Source organism: Solanum dulcamara, chromosome 3 (assembly GCF_947179165.1).
Source record: "Solanum dulcamara chromosome 3, daSolDulc1.2, whole genome shotgun sequence".
NCBI lineage: Eukaryota > Viridiplantae > Streptophyta > Magnoliopsida > Solanales > Solanaceae > Solanum > Solanum dulcamara.
This window is the reverse complement of record NC_077239.1, coordinates 46,950,239-46,957,734: the sequence shown is the minus strand read 5'-3', so window position 1 is coordinate 46,957,734 and position 7,496 is coordinate 46,950,239. Positions and strand designations below refer to the sequence as shown.

Sequence of the window (7,496 nt, the reverse complement as noted above, 5' to 3'; positions counted from 1 at the left end):
TAGTTATGGGTATGTTGCGGTTCTTTAACTTTGATGTTTATTCTTTACTTTATTCGTGTGCCATATTATCTTTTTTACTGCTTACCTTTCTATATGATTTGATATATGTCTCAAAATCATGCTAGAGCCCTTTTTGGTTTATAACCCTGTCGGAGATTCAGTTCCTTCTAAGAAAGTCTATAGAGATTGACCCATTTTGGTCTTGCATAGAAAAATCCCTTATCATCTTGTTGAACTTAACATGACCGATTTTGATGTTATTATGGGTGTGGATTAGCTACATGTTTCCTATGCATCTATTTATTATAGAACATATATGGTCAGATTCAAATTTCATAATGAGCCGATCCCGAGTGAAAGGTAAATGATTCGGTTTTTGGGGGTCAATTCATATCATACCTAAAAGCATTTAGTAATAGATATGGCCATTTTGAGTTTTTGGCTATGTCATTTGGATTGACTAATGCTTCCGCTAATTTTATGGACTTGATAAATCAATTTTCAAACCATACTTCTACATATTGTGGTGGTTTTTATTGATGATATATTGATTTAATCCCAAATGAAGAAAAGCATATGGGTCATTTGAGAATTGTGTTGCAAATCTTGAGGGACAAGCAATTATTTGCCAAGTTTAGTAAACATGATTTTTTTTGAAATTTGTGGCATTCCTTGGTCGCATTGTTTCCGGTGATAATATCTTGGTTGATCCAAAGAAGATGGAGGCGCTAAAGAATTGGCCTAGACAATATTATATATTTGTAGATTTTTGGGTTTAGCTAGATATTATAGAAGTTTGTAGAAGGATTTTCATCTATTTAATCATCATTGACTTGGCTAACCAAAAAGAAGGTGAAGTTCCAATGGTCGGATGAGTGTGAAAGAAGTTTCCAAACATTAAAGAATCATTTGACATTGTCTCCCATTTTGACATTACCGGAAGGTCCAGATGGGTTTGTTGTATATTGTGATGCCTCACACGTTATATTGGGTTGTGTCTTGATGCAATATTGAAAGGTTATAACATATACCTTCAAACAACAAAAGGTGCATGAACAAAAATATCCAACTCATAATCTTGAATTGGTGGCGAGTGTTTTTGCATTGAAAATTTGGCATCATCATCTTTATGGGATGCATGTTGATATATTTACCGACCAGAATATCTTGCAAAATGTGTTTAGCCAAAGGGATTTAAACCTTGGGCAAATAAGGTGGCTTGAACTCTTAAAGGACTACGATATGAGTTTGTTGTACCATCTGGGTAAATAAAATATTGTTGCTGATGCTCTTAGTTGGTTATCCATGAATAGTGTTGCTCATGAGGAAGATGACAAGGAGTTAGTTAAAGATGTGCACCGATTGACCTATTTGGAGATAAAATTGAATGACTCTAATGAGGGTGGTATTTTTGTTCATAACAGTTCAGAATTATCATTGATAGCAAAGGTAAAGGCAAAGCAAGAAAAGGGTACAAATTTAGTTGAGTTAAAGAAATTGGTGGTTGATAAGAAGATTGAGGTTTTCTCACAGGTGATGGAATACTTCATTACCAAGGTCAGTTATGTGTTCCAAATGTTTATAGCCTAAGAAAAATGATATTGAGTGAAGCTCATAACTCTAGATATTCTATACATCTGGGATCCACCAAAATGTATAGAGATTTGAGGGAAGTTTATTGGTGGGATAGTATGAAAAGGGACATACCAAAGTTTGTGGCAGAATATCCAAATTGTCAACAAGTAAAGGTTGAACATCAAAGGTGTGGAGGTCTATGTCATGACCCAACTCCGTAGGCCATGACTAGTGACCGATTTGGGCACACATACGTACCCTAAGCCCCACTGAGTATGCTAGCAAAATAGAAAAATGAGGAAATCAAAACAGATCGCTAAAGAGCGCACGAAAATAGATGTAGCAGACGAAGGCCGTTAAGGCCGTCACAGAACACAAGCCCAAAACATATATTCATAACCCATATCACAAGTCTACAAAAATCTATAGAATTATAGCCTAGTCATATGACAGGAAGGGCTCCGTCGTACCCTTAACCAAAATGTACAAACATACCACAGAAAAGCTAGTACCAAAATAGGGCTTCGATCAAAGCAGCACTGCCAACCAACAGGGCGGATGTCCTAGGCGAGTAGATCAGCAAACCGAGCGTCTGTACCTGCGGGCATGAAACACTGTCTCCCAAAGAAAGGGAGTCAGTACAGGGAATACACCGAGTATATAAAGAATGGACTGTAATAAGTAAAGTCTTTACTAGAGAAGAATGTGTAAAAATGAGCAAAGTATCCAGAAATATCAAAATGTTTTTCATAACCACAAATAATGTATATAGAAAAACCATATGCCATATCTGGCCCCATTATGGTACTCAGTGAACAAATCGTGGTCGACGCTCCATCACTGACGCCACAGTACATCATAACTCCAGAGTAGGGAATATCTCCGTAACAGGTCATTTCATATCAGATGGTCATATCAGATCATATCATATCATATGCGTACATGGCACATCATAACTCCACAAATCCCATGTATAGGTCTTACCTTCCCCCTCACGTCGTGGAACGACGAACAATGCAGAAAAGTATGCATGATAACAAATAGTGGATCGGGCTTAGTGAAAGAAGCATTGAGGCATCCACGAGTGGAGTAATGACAAACTAAATACAATATAAAATATAAAACATTTCCAGAGACTCGAGAGAGTAACTCCGATGACAAGTCATATAAGAGAAATTGAGCTATACTCAGAGTGCATGTCTTTCAGATGTCATGATGGTCTATATCAAAATAGTCTTTTTGAAATCGTTTCCATATTTCAAAATAAGTCAAATGGTATAATTAAGATGAGCTATCGTTCAAAATCAAGACAAGAGTCATATCAAGTACCTTTTGAAAGTCACTATGGATTATATCAAAATAGAACTTCTGGGAACCATATATACATATCAAGGCATAACAAAATATCTTTTGGAAGTCGAGAAATTGTCCATCCTAGTGGCTTTAAGAATAGGAACTTCCTTTGAATTATAAAAAAGTCATATACTTGTTTCATAAAGACCATGCCAAAAAGGGAGATTAGCTTTATATACTTCTGTCAAAACATGCTAAGAGAAAGAGTAATCTTTACATTCTTATGCCAAAGAAGGAAATGTTAGCTTTACATACCTCTTATGGATTAATCTTAACACATTCGCCTCGTCGTCTCTTGAACCTATTTAACATGAAAGTAATTCTAAGGTTAGTCACCTTCGACTTCCCAGATTGTAATTCTACCACCAATTACCTATAGGAACCAATCCCTTATCCACTTCCTTAGAATTTTCAGCGTCTTACATTACCTACGAGTATTCATAGAATTCCTTTCCTCGCTCGTCTTCTCGGCTAGTTCCTTAGTTAGTTAAGGATTTAATGAAAAATGGGCAGCACCTCCTCTATAACATACCCTATCTGAATTTCCAATTCCATCCCTAATCACTACAGTCAGCCAACAACAACAGGCTCCAGCACATATATAAATAATACACGGCAACATTACACAATACAAACTCCAAACAACTTGTTCAAAACTACGATACCAAAATATGATTTTTAATCCTTATTTCGTAAAATCTTTAACTATACAAAACAGAGGGTCGTGTAGCTGCAACTAGAAGAACCCACGCCCTATTTAGACCATGTTCCATCCCTTCAACACACGACCAACACCTACAGCCGCACACCATAAGCACAACACCTTACTTCGACTACAATTTAACTATAACAACTCCAATTTTGATTGCTTCTAACTTCAAGCACCTCTATGGAATTTTTATACTTCCAGCCATATAAAAGGCGCTTAATACACTCCCTAAACACACCATAAACTCCAAACTAGAAGTAAATACCTTACCTTACCCAAAATTTGCCAAACCTAGCCCAAAACCCGCCTCGGAAGTTCCTTAATTATGGCTGAAAGTAGTGGACTGTTTATATCACCTATCCGCTTCCCCAAATATAATATTTTTTGTTATTAAACACCATTATATCTCCTTAGGATACCTTAAATAATTAATTCATGGAACGAAATAGGAGGACCTACCTTTGTTGGACCAAACCCGTAGCTCCCTTGCTCTCTTGTTCTTGGTTTTTCTGTCAACTTTTCTTTGATGTTAAAGTGATAAAGGATGAGAATTTGATGACTTTTTCATCAATACACCTATATATACATCATTTAAGAGGTGACATATGTCCAATCCTCATTGGACCAACCCATCTATGCTACTATTCCAAGGCTTCCACATGGCAGCATGGGTCCCACCTCAAGTATGTGTATCATCAACTTGGTCCATGTAGGTTCATCACCTGCTTGCTTCCAAGTAGGTGAATCACCTTCTTGCTTCCGAGTAGGTGCTATGCAAACTTCCGCCTCTTTCGTGGGTTCATAATCTCGTCTAACTTTAGGAACCTATGTAATCTTTTCTACGTAAGCTCAACATGTACTCCAGTAGCTTAAGTACGTAAGGCATACAAGTTGGTAGCTTATGAAAGCAAGTCAAGTCCCACAACTTATTATTTTGGCCCCCAACTTGTTTCAAATTCTTATAACCCTATTTCCAATCTTCTCTCTTATGGAGCATCTCCTTCTCCTTTCTTTTGCATTATTTGATAGCGTAATAGATTATCTGACTCACATGACAACTTCTAAGAAACTTAAGAATCTTCCCAAAAACATGAGATTCTTAAGAAGCATTCCAAGGTATAAAAGTACGGGGTGTAACATCCTTCCCCTCTTTAGAACATTCTTCCTCGAATGTGAACCAAAACCTTCCTCCAAATCTTATACCGACTATATGGAGAATTCCTCTATCCCGTTGCCATAACATATACTTTAATCAAGCAATTAATATCAGAGTTCCAAAAGTTAGGATTACTTGTAGGCATAGGGAATAGGTACGGATACTTGTGTTTCATTTCCTATGTTACTTCCCAAGGGGTCACCCATCCTAGTACTACTCTCGCCCAAGCACTCTTAACTTTGGAGTCTTGATGGGATCTGGTGCATTAGTGTTGGTATGATCGCATGCATCCCTTATGGAATCTCGTTTGAAGTTTAAGCGTTCACATATACATATGATAGCGTCAGTTGATCTTCTCTTACGCTTGTACTTCTCTTGTCCACTTTCCCCCTTTTAGGATGTACCCATGTCATCCTCTATTTATTCCCAATTATTCACGTGCAAATAATTCTAGTCCAATATATTTAACATGTTGTACCATGTCTACACCTTCTGTTAGATCAACCTTACTTTAGGTTACCCCTATTAGAAACACTAGTGCAACCATAGGGTGCTTAGTATTCTCGATAGATAGTACATAATTTAGTCCAATTGTTGGTACTCGAGTCATACAACTTAATATAGAAGTTTAGTAGAAGTCATATTTTATTCAACCCAATCTTATTAATCATCAATAGAGGAATATATTTTAATGTAAAGCCTGAATCTATTAGTACATAGACAGTCTGGGAAAAGATTAACAATGTACCTATGATCACATCTGGTGGTGCCTCCTGATTCTGCCAGGTGGCCAAAGCATAAGTGCGGTTTGAAGGACCGCTAGAACTAGAGACCCAACCATGGTCTCTACTGCAGCCTTCTAGTGTAGCCTCACCCTGCCCCATGGGGCTCATAGCTACCAAAAGAGATAATGACCCAACAGCTGATCAGGTAGGCCGAGCTGCGCCGCCAAACTACCCTTATATGGGCAATCTCTCATTGCATGGACTTGACGGCTACAAGAAAAACAAGCCCTTATAACATGGTAACACTCTCCCAGATGGTACCTTCCACATAAGAACAATGAAGCCTGAGTGGCCTCATCTGACCAGAGTCTTTATCTGGCTGCGAACTGGAAGCCCTGAAGGTCGGACCTGCTTCTGAATATCATGTGCCACCTAGTCTCTGATCTGCGGACTGCGGAGGCATACTCCATGCTGGCTGGATGGGCTGTCTTCTACCCTGCTGCTGGGATGGTCTACTCCGGAACTCTCTAGAATACCCGGCTGACCTAGGCCTCTTGGGCTGACTCTCGCCAAAATATCAGTCAGACTGGTGTCCTCTATATTTGTCCTCCATGCCCTAAGCATGTGCCTGTATACAAGTAATGTCCATCCCTAGCTAGGTAGCCTTTATCAAATAACTATCAACCAGATACTGATATAAGCCCATCACATATTTGTGCATCCTGTCAGTCATATCAATTACTAAAGCGGGTGCATCTCGGGCCAATGAGTCGAACTCCAAACTATGCTCGAGAATATTGTGACCTTGCTGCCTCAACAGTAAATATCTGTCCACCTTGGCTCTCTGCATCTCAGAAGCCAGGAAATGACTAAGGAACACCTCCGCAAACTCGTCCTATATTGCTTGAGGAGCGACTCTACTCTTGGACAACTCCCAGGACTCATACTAGTTAACAGCTACCTCATCCAGTCTATATGAGGCCAATCAACCGATTCTGTCGCAGAAGCCTTAATCAGACATAATGTATGTTGCATCTAATGAACTCCTGGGAATCTTCCTCAGGATTTGTCCCAAAGAACTATGGAGGACTACAGGTCAGAAACTCACGAGCCCTCGAACTACCTACACTGTGTACCTGATCTCTGCCTAAAACACGTCTGTCCTCTTGGTCTGCTACCAATCTAGTCAAAATCTAGACAGCATCCCGCATAGCCTTGTCCCCAACTCCTACCTGTGGATCTATAGGCTTGGGTGCTGGGGCTCTAAAAACTGGTGGTGAAGCTTCCCTCTAATCTGCAGCTGGGGCTGCCCTAATCTCCTTTAATGCTTGTGGCATTGTAGAGCTGGCTGTCGGGGGCACAGTCTTTGGCTCAGGCTGAGGTTGGGACCTAGTAACTCTGTGGGCTTGACGAATCCCACCCGTTGCTACTGATTTGCCTTTCTGGGCAACCATCGCTTTCATCGGAGGCATTACTGAAAACCTTGACAATTTATTTTGTTAGGGTGGAATCATCCTGATAATATAGCTCTATCACACGATCTAAGACAAAAAAGAAAGATAACATCCTAAATGTCCTATAGCCTCTTATTTATAGATGTGGTGCACAACATATCGATAAACAAGACTTTACTAGATACGGTCTGTAGATATTCTAAGGAATAACTGTTCTGATACCACTTCTGTCATGACCCAACTCTATAGACCATGACTGATGCTCGATTTTTTTTATTTTTTATTTTTATGGGAACAGACCCTACATGAGGCTCCCACCTCTCGTGCACAGTCAGGGGTTAAGCAACACCCCCAAGCCTTAACATAAATAACCAAAATAAAAATATAAGGAGGGGGACATAAACCTTACCTCCGATCCTATGGTGGTTCATAAGTCGGCTAACCTATTAAGGTCGGCTAACTCATCCCCGATACAAAAAAGAGACTAACTATAACTAGAAAGCAGTAAACCTGTGAGAGGACTC

At 39.4% G+C, this 7,496-nt stretch overlaps 1 pseudogene; it reads right to left on the bottom strand.

The window, feature by feature from the left end:
- Positions 1 to 4,963: 4,963 nt before the first annotated feature.
- LOC129883877 (5S ribosomal RNA) lies at positions 4,964 to 5,081 on the bottom strand (annotated as a pseudogene).
- Between the last annotated feature and the right edge of the window lie 2,415 nt (positions 5,082 to 7,496).